This window comes from Leptinotarsa decemlineata, unplaced genomic scaffold (genome assembly GCF_025532065.1).
Source record: "Leptinotarsa decemlineata unplaced genomic scaffold, Ldec_3_MD MMD2_P_RNA_scaffold_6, whole genome shotgun sequence".
NCBI lineage: Eukaryota > Metazoa > Arthropoda > Insecta > Coleoptera > Chrysomelidae > Leptinotarsa > Leptinotarsa decemlineata.
Genome location: NW_027412533.1, coordinates 6,424,209 through 6,444,243, shown reverse-complemented (window position 1 = coordinate 6,444,243; position 20,035 = coordinate 6,424,209).

Here is a 20,035-nt window from a genome sequence, read left to right as displayed (position 1 = left end):
TTTAATCAAGGGTTAAGGAAAATATATCGCGGTTTTTATTCAAATCGCCTCCAGTTAAAATGTAAATGTAATAATACCGCCTGCCTCTGGTGCCGTTTTGAATTATTATCACAATTATGGGAACTAAGGCAGATCTAAACTTCCCCAGAATTATTTCTCGGCAATTACTCTCTCACGCTATTGAGAATGCTCACCTAAGGCTCAATATATTGATAATCATATAGCCAGTTAGATTACAGAATTCACAAGAAATATGTATGCAATGTGGCGGCGAAAACATTCTTGTTAAGAGAATGAAGCACATTTTTCTTTTAATCGTGTCATCAGACTACCTTGTATATAAAGTGGACAGAGTTTGTCAAAAGTGAAGAAAGTGGACAGATAACTCAACGCGGCACTTTTTGGGACTATGGTCTTGTTTATAATTTATTCTACTCAGCTTTTTACTTCTCTATCTCCATACAAAAAATGTGGGAGATTTCCAAAAGAAGGAAAAAAGCAATAATCTCAAAATGAACTCTTGAAATAATGTAGATTATGCACAGAAGTTACTTTCAAACACTGTATTTCTTTAATGTCCCCCACCTTTTATTTTTTGAAGGGATCAACACAAAAAATTGAAATTTGGGATAATGAAATAAATCTCTCTGTTTATAATCTGTTTTTCCGTTAACCATGCAAGAATACTTTATTTCAAATTAAAATTGACAGATGAAACTTTCCAGATGGAGACTGGGCGCTATCTGGGAAAACAAATATAAGGTAATAAGCTTGGGGTTAGTTCAGAAGATACTCGCAATGGTTGCCGTGAACGTCTTGATATATGAACAGCGTATCCGATATTTCACGCCGAATATTTTCGAACAATGTAACGTCAATATCTCTGCAAATATTCATTATTCACTGTCGTATATCCAATATTGAAAAGCAGGTTCAGTTTTGTATACCTTTTGCTTCAAATAGCCCCATAAAAAAAGTCAAAAGGTGTCAAATGTGGCGAGCGGGCTGGCCATTCTATAGGACCTCGACGGTAGTATCCAAATAGTTTCGTACTTGTCTGGAGTAATTTTCTGGTGCATTAACTTGTTGGAATACAGTATCCATATTGAATTCATTAAGATTCGCTTCGACGATTTCAGTGATGAGAGGGTCAACAATACTCAAATACAGTTCCCCTGTTCAATTTTGATCAATGAATAGAGGTCCTACTATATGGTTTCCCAATATTCCTGCCCAAACGTTATATTTTTCTGGATATTGAGTATGTGTTTCCCGGAAAACGTGAGGCAATTTTGTCTGTGAACATTGCCGTTTGAAAAAGATGTAAATTTGTCACTAAAACAAATATTGTGGAGATAGGTAGGAAGCCTTGCAATGTTTTCTGTTATGATTTCATAGAATTTTGTTCTTTGATCAGGGTCATCTTCAGTCAATTGGTGTACAATTTAAATTTTGTATGGGTGATACCTATGCCTCTTCAAAAGTCTCAACACGGTAGGAGGAGACACCTCACAAATATTCGCGACGGAATAAGTACACTGTTCAGGATTTATTACCATGTTACCAATTATTTGCACTTGCTGTTTTTCCGGAATGGACGGATGATCTGGGGGCTTTTTATTAAGTACACTATCGGTAGTTGTGAATTTGGATACAAGTTTCCTCGAATATTTTCTACAGATGGGACGATTCGGAAAACGTCCATTGAAAATCCTTTCGGTCTCGTGAAAGTTACGCGTCGCATCGTAAATAAAAATTATTTCAATTTTTTCTTCCAATGGACGAGACTTGATGATTTCAGATATTATTGACGTGAAATCGAAAACTTAAATATTCTAACTGAACAATGATGTTCATTGTCATACTGACATTTTTTGTCGTTTTTATAAACAAAAAATAACTTAACAAACCTTATCGGGTTTTTGGAATTGCCATATGGCAGATGAAAAAGGAATATTTCTAGAAATATCGATATTAATGTGTTTTGTATTCATCACGAGCTTCAAAATGATGTGTCAGAAGACCCCCCCCCCCCTTTACATTTTTTTTCCAGATGGCGCCCAGTCACCCAGTTCAAAAAATAAAGAGGGGGAAGCATTGAAGAAATGCACTTTATAACAAAAGCTGAAAAAAACAATTATTTTCAAATGGACATTGAATATCATGAGAGAAAAAATACTCTGGAAATAACTTTTTCCATATGAACATTGAATTGAACAAAAATCATTTTTTTCCATTCAATTTGCGTTATCAATATTCGTTATGGAATAGAATCAGATATCATTCACAAGAAAGCTACACAATATAGTTTATGGATATCTAATGTCACCTACATGGAGCCCTGTCATCTTCGAAGGGAGACTTCGAAGTTTCTGAATAAAACATTTGTCTAATTGATTTATCAGCACCATTCTGGACAATATTACATAAATACTCAATTCTTCCATGAAATCACGACTTGATGTTACAGATCAATTGAATCTACTCAAAAGGGGTTTTTGTATAATTCAGTATTCATCTCAAAGTAGTTGTTTCAAAAGTACTTCTTCTTTCGTATAATTCAATGTTCAATATTTTTTCGAGAGGGTTTTTTCCAGATTATATCTGAAAGTAACTTCTGAGCATGATCTGAAAACTTCATAGAGAGTTCATGCGAAATAATTTGTTTTCTTCTTTCCTTTGGAAGTTTTCCATATTTTGTGTCTGAAGATGTAGAAGTGGAAAGCCACATCCTTTCTTTCCCAAAAAATAATCCTTCATAAAAATATACCCTTTCCAATTCAATCCAGTTTGTCATTTTGATAACTGTTCTATAAAATTTCAATCGCATTTACCTAAATGAAATTTCAAAATAGCAATAGACAAATATTCGAGATAAATTTAAATTGTTCAATTGAATTCCTGAAAGTGAAGTTACTTGCTGAGATCATTTTTTCATCAAGAGGTTGCAGATAGTGTTTGAGAACACAGGCTTTCGAAGCACGAGACATGGTTGAAGAGTACAAAATACGAGCTGACAGAAAGTGGCCAAATGGAACCTGAAGCAACACTTGGGCTGAAAAATCCTGGGCCTAAGATGGAAAACGCATTTTTTTATTCAAAATTGGCTTCATTCAATAACATAATCTCTCTCAAGTGCCACACAATCATTCCAGCGCCGCTATATTATTTCAATACCACTTTTGTAGCACCTTTTGAGCATTTTTTGAAGTCTGCGAACAGCAAGTAGTCGCCTATTTCATGCAATTTTGCCATCGTTTTGATTGATTTGTACCACTGTGCAATGTCTTGATGAAGCAGCACTTTAATTTCTTCAGATAGGGTCGTTTTCTCGCAATTTTGGCCTTGGAACGCTACAATAACGCTATATAATATTCACTGTTGATTGTATTTCCCTTGTCAAGTTAGTCGATGAAGCGATTGATCCATTTTCACATATCGACGCGATAGTTCCGGTTTGTTAAATCCAAACATGACCTAACACGGCTCAAAATCATCAAGACGTTGTTGTTTTTGATCAACAGTGAGCTCGCACAGCACCCACTTCGAATGGAGTTTCTCATAGTCAAATGCTCATGCAATATAAAGCCAACACATTCCTTTGATATCTTTACAATGTTAACTTGGTCACAAATAAAACCTTTGCCATTTTCTCCGACAGCCGGGCGGCAATTGAGGCGCTTAGCTCATTTCAAGTCTTTTCAAGACTGATGTGAAGCTGTCTGAGTGTGCTCAGGAGCTGAGGAGCTGAGCACCCAAAATAGGGTCACTCTAGCTTGGGTACTCGGACATGAGGGTCACAAGGGCCATGAGCAAGCCGATGTTCTAGCCCGTGAAGGCGCATCCAAGGCTATGTTCGGCCCAGAACCCTTCTGCGGGGTAGTGAAAGCACGTATAAAGAGATTCATAAATTCATGGATGCAAGCAGAATCAATATATTGGTGGAATAAGCTCCCAGGATTGAGGCAGGTGGAAGAGTTCATGAAGAAATCATCGCCCAGATTCACGGAAGACCTGCTAAATCACAACCGTAAAGTTTTAAGGGTAGTGGTGGGTCCACTAACGGTGCATAGCCGACTCAGGGCTATGCACCGTTAGTGCACCATATGGGCAACATGGGTCTGACAGAAAAAAATCCATGGCAGGTTCTGTTAAAACGAAGAAGAAACCACACTGCATGTGCTCTGTGAATGCGAAGCAATAGCAAGGCTGAGACACGCAAGATACGGGGAAGAGAAACCAGGGGCTGCCAGCTGTATGAAGGGGTCAGTGTCGAGACTATGGAGTCTCATCAAAGAGGTCAAGATAGATAATGAGCTGTAACAACCAAGGAACATCACAATAGATCTGAAAAGGTCGCAGTGAATCAGGGCATGGGCCAGCTCCCCGACAATCTAATATAATCTACAACTTATGCTATTACACTTTTCAATCATTCAAAACGATATTGTATATTGTTTTGTGTTCTGGTGCTACAGCCTCAATTGGACGTTCACTGCGGTTTGCATCATCGATGTCTCTACAACCACTTTTTAAAGGTAGCAAACCAATGTTAAATTGTTGTTTCTGATGAGAGGAGCCCAACCAGCAAAGTTGTTTTATAATTCCATGGTGTTGCAACAGTTTTATTTTATTAGTATTTTATAATCACTTCCAAAATGCTAATTGATTATATCAGATGATCGGTGAACACAATACAGTTGTAGGCAATGAAAGTGTTTTATAAATTTGTCGTAGAAACGTTCATGAAATAAAATAAAAAATCATTATAAAATAGTCAGGAACTTATCACAGAAACGTTTTTGAAACTAATTTATAAAACTTATTCTCCTATAAAAGTAAATTGTTATGTAACAGTTTTAAAACACTTTTCTGTGAGATTTCCATGATAGCTATAAAACTATTTCAAGCTCATTTTATAACTGTTTTCTGTAGCTTTAATGAAATTATTTTATTAGAATACTTTCAGATACTATTTTATTCTCATTACCATATTGTCACTTGAATGATAATTTGGCAACTATTTTATAGTATGGTATATTTACTACAATTCAAAAACACTAATATAACTGTAATAAAATCAAACTGATTTTGCTAATATATATTTGCTGCCACCAAGAATAAAATGCAGCATTTAAGAACAACCAGCTGACATCGATTCCTAATTACATCTTTGAAAAATTCTTCAAAGTTATGTTTAGTAAGAATATTTTTGTTTAGTTATTCAAGTGGGACACCATCGATATCGTGGTGCAAATTAGTTCTTCAGCAACTTTTGAATATTTGATTTTTATTGAGTATAGAATATTTTTAAGGCATTGGGTTCAGTAACTCAACCTTATTATTCACAATTTGGAAGACTGTAAAATACAAAGAGTTGGCACTTTCAAGTTTCAGTTTTTAGTTACATATTTAGAAAACCTGAATATTTTGTTCTCTGAGTGAACAGCAGTTTCGTATTACAACCCTTCAAATGATGACAAATTCAGGTACAGCAAGGTACCATAAACCACGCTGTCCCATAAAAGATACATAATTCTGGCTTTTACATACTTTCTGTGACAACTTGTTTGAATGAAAATAACCCTGCTTGCTTTTTGGGTTGCATAGAATTGATAATTTCTTCTTGTTCTGTATCGTCATTCTTTAACATTCACTCTAATAGTTCTTCAGCAATTTGGTAGGTCATCAAATGACTTCGTTTCAGTTTATGCGTTCGTATAAGCTCATCAGCATCAATTTTTGGCCATGAGAGTTGGTTATTATTTACCCATGACAACGGAACTATGGTGAATATATATATATATATATATATATATATATATATATATATATATATATATATATATATATATATATACCTAAAACGTAGATAAAATGATTCAAATCCAGCTTCAAACAGACAAAACTATCAACTGAAAATATAGGCCTGAATTATCAAATATCTGGTCAATTATTGAAGCTTATTAAAAAAAATATTTTGACATCAAAAAACTCGCCCGAGAGTCCTGACCTGACTGGCTTGATATAAATATCTATCGCTATCAGTCTCAGATTTGAACGAAAAACCAAATTATCTTGATAAAAATAGTGAGTGAAAGTATACTGAAACCATTCAGCTGATAATTCCAATACTGTAAGTCGAAATTCTTATTCTGTGGAATTGAAACATCACCTAACTCGCAACATAACCTATATCCACCTCACCGTCAAATACGAACCGAGATCGAAAACCGCTTGCTCGCTTCTTAGAGGCGACAGGGCCGGACTAAGAACTCGATGAAGTTCGTGTCGAACCAACGATAACATGAGCAATTTTAGAGAGGAGGTTTCTGACTACAGGAACCTCCAACAACAATCTAACTCAGAGAACACACTACCAAGACCCTCCTACTCATCAGCAGTGACCCTACAACAAATAAATAAATTTCCAAAACGAGAGCAGGCAATTATTTTCACCGCAACGGAAGGCGCTAAAATTCAGGAATATATTCTCGCCCTTGGGCAACGGATTAGTCCAAAAAATATCTTATTTGCCTCGAAAATATCAAACAACCGAATATGTATTTACCTGGCAAATACCTCTATAGTTGATGATTTCTTAAACACCAATGGATACATAATAGTACAAGAAGAAATTCTCAGAGCTAGGAGACTTATAACCCCGTCAGAACGAATTATCATCTCAAATGTTTGCCCTAGTATTCCCCACAATGCTCTAGAACAAAAACTCACACAAGCAGGACTTAAATTAGTTTCTCCCATAACCTTCCTAAGAATTAATATGTCTGACCCCCAATATTCCCATGTATTTAGTTTTCGGCGACAGGTATACATTTCCCCACCTGAAGATGTCACAATACCTGAAACCCTGATAATAGAAAATGATGATACATCCTACCGTATATTTTTATCAAAAGATAATATAACTTGCTATAACTGCAAACAAGACGGCCATATTGCCTCCCAATGCCCGGAACTACAAACTTCAAGTGAGCATGGCCCCCAAACCACATCCTCATCTGAAGCCCCACAAACTGAACCAGAAACCGAAACAAGTACGTCGCAACCTTATCAACCTAACCCTCCAGAAGTGCCTCAACCAAGTAAAACATCTAAGAAAACCACAAAAACTCTACCAGAAACAATATCTCACAAAAGAAATATTTCAGAAACACTGAGCCCACCAGTCGATCTCAAACAAAATGAAGAAATTTCATTTGATAGTTTCCGTACACCTGAAAATAAAACGTTAAAAAAACATAGACTCAGCGCTTCAAGGGAACACTTAGCATCATCAATTGAAGAACAACTGCTACCATCCAAAGGACTTATTGAAAACGGCACAGATAAATTTGTATTGAATTACAACCAGTTGAAAGACTTCCTAGAAAATGTTTATGGAAATAGCGACCCACTGAGTGTCGCCAAAGAATACACAGAAGACATACACGGTCTAATAATTATGCTATCTAAAGTTTATCCATTTTTCACCGAACGTGGAATCAAAACTAGATGTTCAAAATTACAAAAAAAACTTCTGAAACAACTAGCAGAAGAAACACCAAAATCAGCCGCGTCTGACACGGAAAGCGAGGAATCATCTCTAGGAAACTAATCCAAATAATCCTTTTTAATAAGCGCACAAATGTTCTCTATTCTGCAATGGAATCTAAACGGGCTCTACACTCAATTAGAAATGCTAAAAATCTTATTAGCAGAACACAACCCATCAATACTGTGCCTTCAAGAAACTCATTTAAAGAATGAAAACTCATACTCAATTAATAATTACAATGTGTACACCAAAAATCGTGAACACGGGGAAAGAGCAAGCGGAGGAGTTGCAATATATACAAAAAAGTCACTGAATGTAGAACAAATCCCTCTTACATCGGATATTGAAGCTATAGCAGTAAAAATACGGGGAAGAAAAGATCTCAACATCTGTAATATCTACCTACCGCCAAGCAAAGAAATTGAAAACACAAATTTAGTAGAACTTTTACAACAAATTCCAAAACCTAGAATTATCATCGGAGACTTCAATGCTCACAACATTCTATGGGGGTGCACTTCAACAAACACCAAAGGCCGCATATTGAAGAAAGTCATAGAAGATGAAAACTTAATAATTCTCAATAATGGTGAAATAACGAGATTGAACCCCTCAGGAAATTCAAGCGTATTGGATCTTAGTATTTGTGATCCTCAATTGATATCACAATACGCTTTTGAAGTCCTATCCTTTTCCTATGGAAGTGATCACTTTCCCATTAAAATAACTGACATAGACGGCAACCATGAAGCTCAGATAGTAACTCCTAAATGGCGTTTGAAAACCGCGAACTGGGACCTTTTTTCAGCCACCATTGAAGAGAAAATAAAAAATTTTCAAATATCAGAAAATATCGACGAGTCTGTAAAAACTTTCACTAGCATCATCACAGAGGCAGCATATAAGTCAATTGGGAAAACGAAAACATTGAGAAACAAGATAGCAGTACCATGGTGGAACCAGGAATGTGATATCGCTATAAAAACAACTAAAAATGCTCTGAGTAGATTCAAAAGACACAAATCTACAGAAAACTGGATTAAATTCAAAGAACTGAGGGCAAAGTCTAGATGGGTAACAAAGAAAAGTAAAAGAGAGTCCTGGACTAAATACGTTTCGTCTATAAATAGCCAAACTCCAATTGCCAGTATATGGAATAAAATTAATCGCATCAAGGGAACAAACTATAACTACGGAATAAATGCACTCGAATATGAAGGCAGATACATTTTAAATCCAGTAGAAATTACAGAGATTATGGCAGAAACTTACAAGAATAACTCAAGCAATACTCATTTCACTGAAACATTTCTAAGCAGAAAAAAAGAAGAGGAATCTTCGTTTCACTTCAATGAATCAAGTGAAACGCAAAAAGATCCCCTCGACGAAGAAATAAAAATGGAAGAACTTGAGGACGCTCTGAACAACACCAAGAATTCCAGCCCTGGACCTGATGACATACCTTTCATATTTCTCTGTAAGCTTCCTTCTACAGCAAAGCAAACCCTTCTGGCAATATTTAACAGAATATGGACTAAAAGATGTTTTCCAGCAAAATGGAAAGAGGCTATAGTAATACCAATTCCTAAACCAGGGAAAACAAAAACCTTAGCAAAATCATATAGACCGATATCTCTAACATGCACAATGTGCAAACTTATTGAAAAAATCATAAACAAGAGACTGTTATGGCATCTGGAAAGTAACGGACACCTATCATGCTATCAAAGCGGATTTCGTCAGGGCAGATCGACATTAGATAACCTTGTAGGCCTAGAGAGCTACGTACATGAAGGTATGGCAAACAAACAGAAGTGTATTGCAGTATTTTTCGACATCAAAAGAGCTTATGACATGGTATGGAAACACTATATAATTCGACAGCTTATATCGAAAAGAGTGAATGGACATCTACTTAGCTTTATTAAAAATTTCTTGGCGGATAGATGTTTCAGAGTGAGAAACAAAGGAGAATTATCACAACTGAAAATACAAGAAAACGGAGTCCCACAAGGATCAGTAATTAGCGTAACATTATTCCTTCTGGCCATAAACGAGGTGACAACACACATAAGCCAACCTATAAAAGTGAGTCTCTTTGCTGATGATCTAGTAATTTATTTGAAAGGAAATGATGTAACAACCATTCAATCTAGCTTACAGGAGACCATAAACGAAATAGAAAACTGGTTATTTATCACTGGATTTCAAATAAATACAGATAAAACTAAATGTATAGTTTTTGCAAAGAAAAAAACAACGAAACCTACATTACAATTGCTGGGAAATAGCATAGAGACAGTGGAAAAAATAAGGTATTTAGGAATGAATATTGATGATAGGCTCACCTGGGAATATCACATCAAAGAACTCATAACAAAGTCCCAAAATGGTCTTAACCTCCTGAAAGTACTTTCAAACCATCATTGGGGTTCCGACAATAAGCTTTCACTCCTACTATACAGGGCTCTTGTGAGATCGAGGATAGATTACGGCTCTGTAGCATATGATTCGGCAAGTAAGAGATTGTTAAAACTACTTGATTCAATCCACAATTCAGCGCTCCGTACCGTACTAGGAGCACATCGCACCTCCCCAATCCCAAGTATTTACTGTGAGGTAGGAGAACCCCCATTGCAGTTGAGACGTCAATACCTTAGCCTTTCGTTTGCAGCAACTATTGCCTCGCACAAACAACATCCTACAGAGAAATATGTATTTTCGAATAGATACAAAACCCTTTTTTCGAGTCGAAACAAAATAGCTATTCCATTCTATGAACGCCTAAATAACCTCCCAATAACCCATAAAATCAACTTTTCAAAAATTTGTCAAACACACCTCTCAATCAGTCCTCCTTGGTTAATATCTAAGCCAAACCTCGACTTATCTCTGCAGAGGTTTCAAAAAACCAACACTCCTGCCAATATTATCTCCCAGACATTCCAGATTCTTCTCTCCCGCTTTCCTGATCATAATAAATTCTATACCGACGCATCTAAGACAAAAGACAAAGTTGGAGCGGCCTTCGTTCATCGAAACGAATCCCAGAAATTTTTCCTGCCAAAAAATTCCAGCATTTTCAGTGGCGAAACTCTCGCTTTACTTCAAACTGTCAAACATATATCCACTCTAGAAACAGAAAAATCTCTCATCATCACCGACTCACTAAGTGCCATCAAAGGCATTCAACAAATATACAGTAAAAACCCAACCATACTAGATATTAAAGAAATTCTACACCAACTTACAATATCAAACAAAGAAGTCGTCATAGTATGGGTGCCGTCACATGTGGGTATCTCAGGGAACGAAAATGCAGATAGAGCGGCTAGAGAAGCAGTAAATGAGTGGGTCAAACCAGTCGAGCATCGCTTGTGGATTGGAGATGTGAAATCCAATATCAAAGCTCAAATGAAAGAGCAATGGCAAAATGAGTGGCAACGTAAATTATCGAAACTCAAAGAAATAAAAAATTCTGTGGAACCGTGGAGGAATCTTCCGGCGAAAAGAAGCCATCAAGTAATTATATCAAGATTAAGAATAGGGCATACTAGATATACTCACGACCATATTTTCAAAAAAGAACCAGAAAAAATGTGCGTAAACTGTACGGTGCCAGTAAGCGTTAGGCACATACTAGTAGAGTGTCCCGCATATGATGACATCCGTAGAAAATATAAATTGGAGCCCAACCTGAAAACCCTATTAGAAAACCGTTCGGATATTTCTGACTTAATAGCATTTCTGACTGAAACTCATCTAATAGACAAAATATGAAAATGGAATTATTGTTACGGAGCGTTAAAACAATCACTATATGTAAATTGAAATTGTAATGTTGATTGCTAATGACCCTGCGTGGTCGATGCAATATTTTTCTTTAAATAAAAAAAAAAAAAAAAAAAAAAAAAAAAAACTCGCCCGTCATTTCCTCTAAACGCACGATAAATTTAATATCAACAATATTTCATCGGCGTTCATATAGGTTATGTTTAATATTCACCATGTATTTATCATTAGACAACGGATATTTATCATAAAAAAGGTAATATGTGATGAATATTCATATTATAAGAGTCACCAAAGTGTCGTTTATTAGCAAAAATATTGTCAACTAACTTATAACTTATAGTTGTGTTACAACCCAGAACTAAGTGTTTCTTAACAGTTTTATAGGGGTAACGTAGTAGCTAAAATACGTTGAAATGCTTGCTACTGATACCAATTTATTTTATAGAACGACGCCATTTTAAATGATAGAGATCCGGGATGCTGAAATTAGATGAGTTGAAAATATGAAATACCGCATATATAGTGATATTTACAGCTGAAAAGTACATAAATATCATAACATTATATTATTTAGAATAAAATGAGTTGAATTTGCGACTAGAAAATCAATACGTCGACAGAGTGAATTTCTATATAATTAATAATTTCACCGAAAACATTTATAAATGAGCTGCACGCTTAAATTTTGCTAATGATAGGCTATATATTTGTCAATAAAATTTCATTTGCAGTAAAAATATCAATCTTCGAATCACAAACAATGTCTTTAACAGTTTTATGAGGGCAAAAGTGAAATTTTAAAATGGCTTCAACCTTTTTATTTGTTACTTTTCAGTTGGTGACATATCTATTATATTTTCCTTGTGTCCAATACAAAATTACTTCTTGCGTCTTCAAGAAAACATTTCCAACACTTTTTTATTTTATTGTTATCGTTTTTGGCTGTATTATATTTTATAACGCCTACTTGGAACTACAAAAAAACTCTTATAAAACTGTCTGAAAAAGCGGTGAATTCAATAAGACTAGCGCCATTCATGTCTTAGGCCCGACACTTTTCAGCCCATGTAGTACCAAATATTTCACCTGCTACTACGGCAGACATGTCCAGTGGGATATGCTTCAACTATTGAAGTTTTAGCCACGACTGATAATCAGTCACATCATATTATAGGTAATTTATCGGTCGGTCGGTAGGCAGGCGGTTCGACGTGGATGCTTTGTTCACTCACTTGAATTGACTGCCGTGTTGGTAAGTGGTTTAAGCTCTAGTCTGAACGATCAATTTTCACTTGCTATCGTTCAACCCGTGTTAGGAATCACACGTTGAAAGGTAAGACCTCGTTATTCCTTAGCTCGCACAAGTTTCGACTTCTGAGGGTTATCGTTCACAGGGGTGTGACAGCTGGTTAACGGAAAAATAGATTTTGAACAGATTGTTCTCAAACATATTTATCACACACCGTTATTTTGAAATAAATGAAAAAAATTAAGTTGAACTTGGTGAAAATTTCATCGGAGGTTCAATGTGTTGTATGGAATGAACCAAGTTCACAATCGAATCTGACTTTCATAACTCATAATATTACTTGAACCAAGCCTTAAAAAACACTTGATCTGTTGCAATACTATGCTTCTATACCTTTATTCATTCAAATCGGTTTCTGGATAAAAAATTATCAATTATATTCAACTCACTATAAATATTTGTTGGAGATGAATACTATAAAAATACTTTTCGGAAAAAACAGCACTTCCAAAGATTTGAACTTTCAAAGATGAAAATACGCATTGCTCGCATAATATCGCGATTTCAATTCATCAAAAAATGAAACTCTGCTCCTGTCACGATAGCAGCTTATAAAAACACTCAAAAGGTAATTTATTTAATACTAAACATAAACATTTCGTTCTATTCGAAAAACGAACATATTTCAGGAATATTACTTTTTCAAGAAAAAAGGCATTTTTGTTTGAAAATAGAGAAAGAAGTAGAAAGCCGAAATATTTCTTTGCAAAACAGTAAATTCTCATGATAATGTTCATCTTTCAATCTATCAAAATATACGTTCCAGTTGATTTGGCTCATATCATTTGTTCGTGAAAGGTTTTTTATTAACCAAAAAAAGCAATCACCATGGGATTTTTCGAATGTTAGGAAATCCGGGAAAACCGAAAAACTGATATCCACGTAATCAAAATTGCGTACAACAGCTGTACAAAATATATTTTAATTTTTCGTTGATAACCTATGAAGGGTTTGTTTTCTTATTCTAACTATTATAGTACTTGTGATGTACTGTTTGGAACATTTGATATGGTAATGAATATTACTGAATTTTTTTTACCAACACCAAACTGGTATTTTAACACCTCGATACGTGCTTCGATCATCAGATGATCATCTTCAAGAGGAAGATTAAACTAAACTGTTGAGTTTGATCTTCCTCTTGAAGATGATCACTTGGTGATCGAAACACGTGTCGAAGTGTTAAGATAACGGTCTGGTGTTGGAAAAAACTGAACAGTTTTTGATCATTCTCGTGAATATGATCATTTGGTGATCGAAACACGTGTCTAGGTGTTAAAATAACGGTTTGGTGTTGGGAAAAAACTCCACTAACTATAGTAGTTCATAATTCATTTGAATTCTTGTAACTGGTAACTAAAAAGCCCTCATTGGAAAAGAACATTCCAATGTATAGAAAAAAATTATTCTTCCACATAAATAATTCCTTCAACAATCGCTGAATCGGCAGTACACCAACAATTCATTATTAATAATGTGACCTAAAAAGAAACTTGAGACCAGATAGGTATTAAACTCGGTAATTGCAGAAAAAACTGACGTTACTATCATTGTGATATTATTATGAATGAAATGAATAAAAAACTGAATTGAGAACTTTTTCAACCACATGTGAACTCATTATGCACATGTGACTATTTTTCTTTAGCGGGCATAATTCACATTCTATTCATGTGTCCCAACTTCGAACTGTATAGGCCCGATTTCTCAGATAATTTGCGTTCCTCGAATATTTCTTTTCCAACCAATATGATATCCCTTTTAGGTACACTCAATGGAACACATAGAATATAATACTAACATTGGTTATTGAATCCAAAATATCAATATGAAACATAATGACTGGGTTTATCTCGAAATTTCTGTGGCAAAATAAGCTCCGGTTTGATGCCAAGTGGTAATGAGGAGAAATTTTTTTCAACCAAATCATCGTTTGATACTTCCGAAATCCATAATTTTTATGAAAATGAGGAAATACATTTGTATTGAATACAAAAATTATTTTTATAATCTTGACAATATTTTGGATAATCTAGGGAAAGATGAACTGGTGAAGTTTATCTGAGCAGTGATGTTTATTGGTAGTTGTTTTCAGCGAAAAAAACAAAACATTTTTTATTTCTGCAATAGAACATCCAACATCAAATTTGTCGGTATTGAATAAACCAAACAATGAACTAAAATTAAAATTCTTTATTGCCTATTTCTTTATAGTAAATCTAGGATTCAATGTACAAAGTTTATATACAATATTTACATCTCTCCCATAAACGAGATTGGGTGGGGAGCAGGAGAAGGGTTAGTGAAGGAAAGGGGACGATCAGCAAGATGAGACTTCAATATCGAGCCCCAGGCCGTCCACAAGGTGAAGCGCCACCTCATAGACCTACGATAGGCCGTGGGAGGCGTCCCTGCTGATGTTAACGGATGGATCTCTGCCCAACAGAGCCTCATTACAGCATTCAGTCTAAGACTTCCTGTTCCTTGTCGAGGCTTACGCGAGATTTATCGAGATGTTGAGATTTCGATACCTCATATCTAAGTGTATTAAGTGGGTGTTACAGGATTATCACTAACCCTCTGGAGAAAGTTCATGAAAAAACCAGGTAAGAGTAATTATGATGTCACGAGAATCCATGAATTATCTTAACCAGCTTTTCTATGAACTATGCGCGATCGCTTAGTTCATGGAAGATATCTACCATTTCATAAATCAGCCCGTGTTTACGAGGCATCTGTCACTGTTTGTGCGAATACGGGGCACCTCATTCTGCATCGTCTTGAGTCTCCGCAGAGAAGTCCTCCTGAGGCTACAGAATACGGGAGAAGCGTACAACACAGCTGGTCTAATTACTTTTTTGTGAGTTAGCAGCTTGTTGTCAATACCAAGCTTCGAGTTCCGTACAATGAGCGGGTACGTGCGTTTAACCAACCACAGCATCAGCTCGTTGGATCGCCAAGCTCAAATGTTCCTGGAAATTCAGGCACCTATCCAGGATAACTCCCAGATATCGTGCGCTACTCTGTTCGTCTAAGCAATTACCCTATACTCGCAACTTTCCGAAGATGTTTACGTTAGTAAATTTCTTCGTGAAGTTGACTAGTTCTGTTTCGTTAGGGTTATTCTTGATTTTATTTCTCTCGAAGTATGACACGACCAACCTGTTGAAGTGCATCTGAAGCTATTGCTTTGCCACCTAGTTCCAGAACGAATGTGCGTATATAGCTGTGTCAACTGCGTATATACCCACATTCGTTCTCGGAAACATCGGAAAGTCGTGCGTGTACAGAGAGTACAAGTACGGTGACAGGCAGAACCCCTGCGGGACACCTGTTTCAATTGGATAATTCGAAGATGTGTGGCAACGAATGAACCCGTTTTGAAATAAATAACAGAAGTAATAAAATGACAGAGAACCTTGTGAATGATGTATTATCAATGACCATTCTGTATAAATAAGTATTGGGGTTTGATCATACCAGCTAGGGATGAAATTTCGGATGTGATTTTCATATTGGAATTGGTGAATTTATATTTTTCTGTTCGCTCTCTAGATAGTCAACGAAAATATCTACTGAAAATGTTTTCAAATCTCCACCAAGTAGGTCTTCTTTCCAGTAGGTTTCAGAGTTATCCCATATCACAATTCTTGTATCCAATTCAGTGTTCCAAACAAATCAATTTAAATGATATTTGGGCGTTTTCTATTCCAGTTCATCAGAAATGCTAATTCCATCGTCATTAAGTGATCAATCAATAGACGATAATTGTTATTTCATCCCACCTGACCTTAATTTTATCAACTATAACGCGTTATTAACTAACAATATCAATTCCCATTGGAATATGTAGCATGCATATATTTGCAGTATATCAAACAAATGGTTCGGCATACGAACGTATTGTATGATTGTGGTTGACAACGTCTGGCTAAAATTTATCGGTTCAAAATCAACAATGATATCGAAACTGGTTTTTAAGATTTATTGATGGGTTGTTTTGAACTTCTATTGATAATCGCTTCCTGAATTGATAATTACGAATCAATTTCGTTAGTCTAATAGATTCACTTCACTTCATTTAATATGTTGTCGAAAGGTGTGGTTATAGAAAAAAATGCTTCATATCGTGGTGTGAATATTACAACTAGGTAACTACAAATCATCTGTTTCGGGGAAAATTAAAATTGATATTTTTTCACAATTCTGGTAGAATGTGAAGATTTTTTACTACCATTTCTAAATTTTATTCATTTAGAAGTATCAATATCTCTCTTCGAACAAAAATTTTCAACAAAAGTGAAAAAGTCTCTATGTAATCCAGGTATCAAAATATTTTTGATGTTGATTTAGATACCAAATGTTCAAATATGAAATTGTATGAAAGAATGATATTCTTGTTTGTTTTATATTCAATTTAGGAAATGAGAGTTGTGAATAAATTGTTTATTCGCTATCTATTATTGTATTGAAAATAATGCACTGCAGAAATTGTTTCATTTTACAAAAAAAATTGCTGGAAACAAACAAATCAATATGTTGAACAACTTGATGTGTGAAGTTGTTTAGTTATAGAATGGATTTTATCTCTGACGATTCCCTTATTCAGTATTGAAAATCCTACGTAGCACCTGTAAACTGTGTGCAATAGTTACCTAGCTAAAGTATGTTGTGCACCTGACCTGAGAGAATTCAATACTATATTCAATACTATATATTTGACGGGAAAACATTCTGATTCACTTCCATAATACAGAGATAATCTTTTTGATTATTGTTCAAAGGGCGCGAAACTTTAATCTTAACAATCTCATGCATATTCAAAAACTGCTCAGTTGTTGATTCCTACAAAAAAAGTATAGAGTACTTAGACCATAGCCCAACAACAGATCATTTCTGAGTCGGTATCACAGACAGATTAGTTCTGAGTCGGTATCACAGATGGTTGCATGATGTTTTTGTGATTCCAGTTTGTGTTGTATATTTTTTGGATTTTGTCGAGTATATCATGTCAAAGCCATGGTTACAATTACGTAATTACTCATAGTTTTCTTCAATTTGTTATATGTATGAATTTGACTGAATTCATATAATGTTTATATCACGGTTCCTAGTCACGACCATAAAATGTATGCTACCTCGTTGGTGACCGTTATTCATGATTGTGATAATATTGACCTACATTAGTAGCTTCAAAAATTATATTTTCTCAGTTATGTGAGTATGAAGATTTTTCAAATTGTTTTTTTTAAAGGTTGTCAACTTGTTAAGACACATGGAGGAAGAAAGAAGCTGACAAAAAGCAGGTAGGATTAAATAAAAGCTGATCCTGATGAGTATGAAGGTGCAGAACTGAAAGAAGACAAAGAAGTTGACTTTTAATAAAATTAACACTGACCGGGTGATAATGAATATCTTAGGAATAAGGGAAATGTAGAAGTTGATTTTTCTGAAGCTCTATTGATTTCGTAAAGTATAACGGCTAGAAGGAAACATTGTTAACGTCTCGGACTGAATGCAAAAGCATATGTATATTCACTAGTTGATTCTCCGAATTAGACTTGCATAATCATAATGTTGATTTCTGAAGTATTTGTATTTCTTTGATTGAGACAACGTGCATGCTTTCTTCGAGTGCATGTTCGGCTATAGCTAATTTATTGTTATCCACAATTTCTCTTCTGTTCAGAGACCCATAACTTGCTGATTTTCCTGGCTCCCACAGCTACAAGAGATTCATGATAATCCCAGTGTTGCTGAGGAATCTCTGGGGGTCTTTCGTTCACTTCAGACTCTTTGATTATTTTCTTTGGGCGTGAATATTGATTTCACGATGGGTTTCTCCAGAATTCTTCCGGACACGTCTGTTACATTTTTACAATAACTGAAAAAAGCCTTATCCCTCAATGGGTCTAGCTGGATTCACTTTGGCATTCTCTATTCTTGGTCGTATCTTTCGCTGCGATTCAACTTCACTCTACTCATTTCCTTCAAAGGCATGTTTTGGATAATAAGATCCTCTGAACAAATCCTAGGTTCACAGATGCTTCGGCCATATAAAAAAAATAATCTGTAGCCGAATGAGCATCCAAATAAAGCACTCACGTTATGTCGTTCAGTGAGTCAACAGAACAAAATTACTTTATACTAGTGTATAAGGACGCAATAAAAATTCACAAACACAAAGGCAACTCCAATCGATAACAAAAAGGAGTGATTAACATCAATTATTGCTACTAGCACTGAATTGCACACGAATCAGGTCATTCAATTCAACCAGGAGCAACGAAGTAATATCTGATGGATTTGAATCAAAATCACAAACCATAATTTTTGTATCCACGACTACACAGGTATACAGTCGAGTTCTATCCGGGAGTTAATTACATACCCCTGAATTCCGGCCATAGTCAAGAGATTTTTTTCAAGGACAGAACACAAGCAATACATAAAAATCTTCAAGGCGCTCTCAGAGCAGTGACTGTGCGAAAGTGGCGATTCACATTGGATTTGAATTGCTGGAGATTATATCTATTTGGAAAAACCTTCTCAGGAAGTTCATTCCGCATAAACGCAATTCTCCAGATGAAAGAATTCTCAAATAGTGAAGTTTGGGGTGTACTGAGTTGAACCTCTAAACGATGAGCAGCCACAGTTCGTCGCGTATTTCTGATTTGTACCGTTCTTGGTGGAATCAAATGTGCCAAGTCACTTGAACACCTCCTGTGGAAGTATATATATAAGAGAGATAAATATCCATCCTTTCTTCGATGTTCCAGCCTATCAAGGTTGCACGTGATGTTCGCGTCTATAATTAGGCGGATAGCTCTTTTCTGGATGGAATCCAGCAACTCGTAATAGTAGGGATAATAGGGACCAAGCGTTTAGACCTCTACGCTACTATTGTCAAAAATATCAACTTTCGGAGGGTACTCATGAAATTAAAAACTTAAATTGAAGAATTCCTAAAGAACTGAAGGAACTGAATATTAAAACAATTGAAAACAATTTCTGAAGACAAAAATGCTTCATGTCAAAAGAACTAAATGCTGAGGTTTAAAAAATCAAAGAACTTTTGAGGAAGAAAATGCTCCATATCAATAAATAGGTAAGAAAGTCACGGTGAAAAGTTGAGAAAGAAATGGAACTAGCTGTAGCCAGCTCTCATTGAACCTTTTTCTGTCTGAAATAAGCTTCCAGTTGAATTGAAGGGGTTATATTTTTTAGGAGTGATTAATTTTTTGGGAAAGAAAGTTTTTGGCTTTCTACTACTCCATCTTGATACAAAAAAAAAGAGTATAGAGTCACTTCCTTCTTTCCTTTGGAAGACTCCCTCATCCTTCTTTTTTTTGTATCAAGATGGAGTAGTAGAA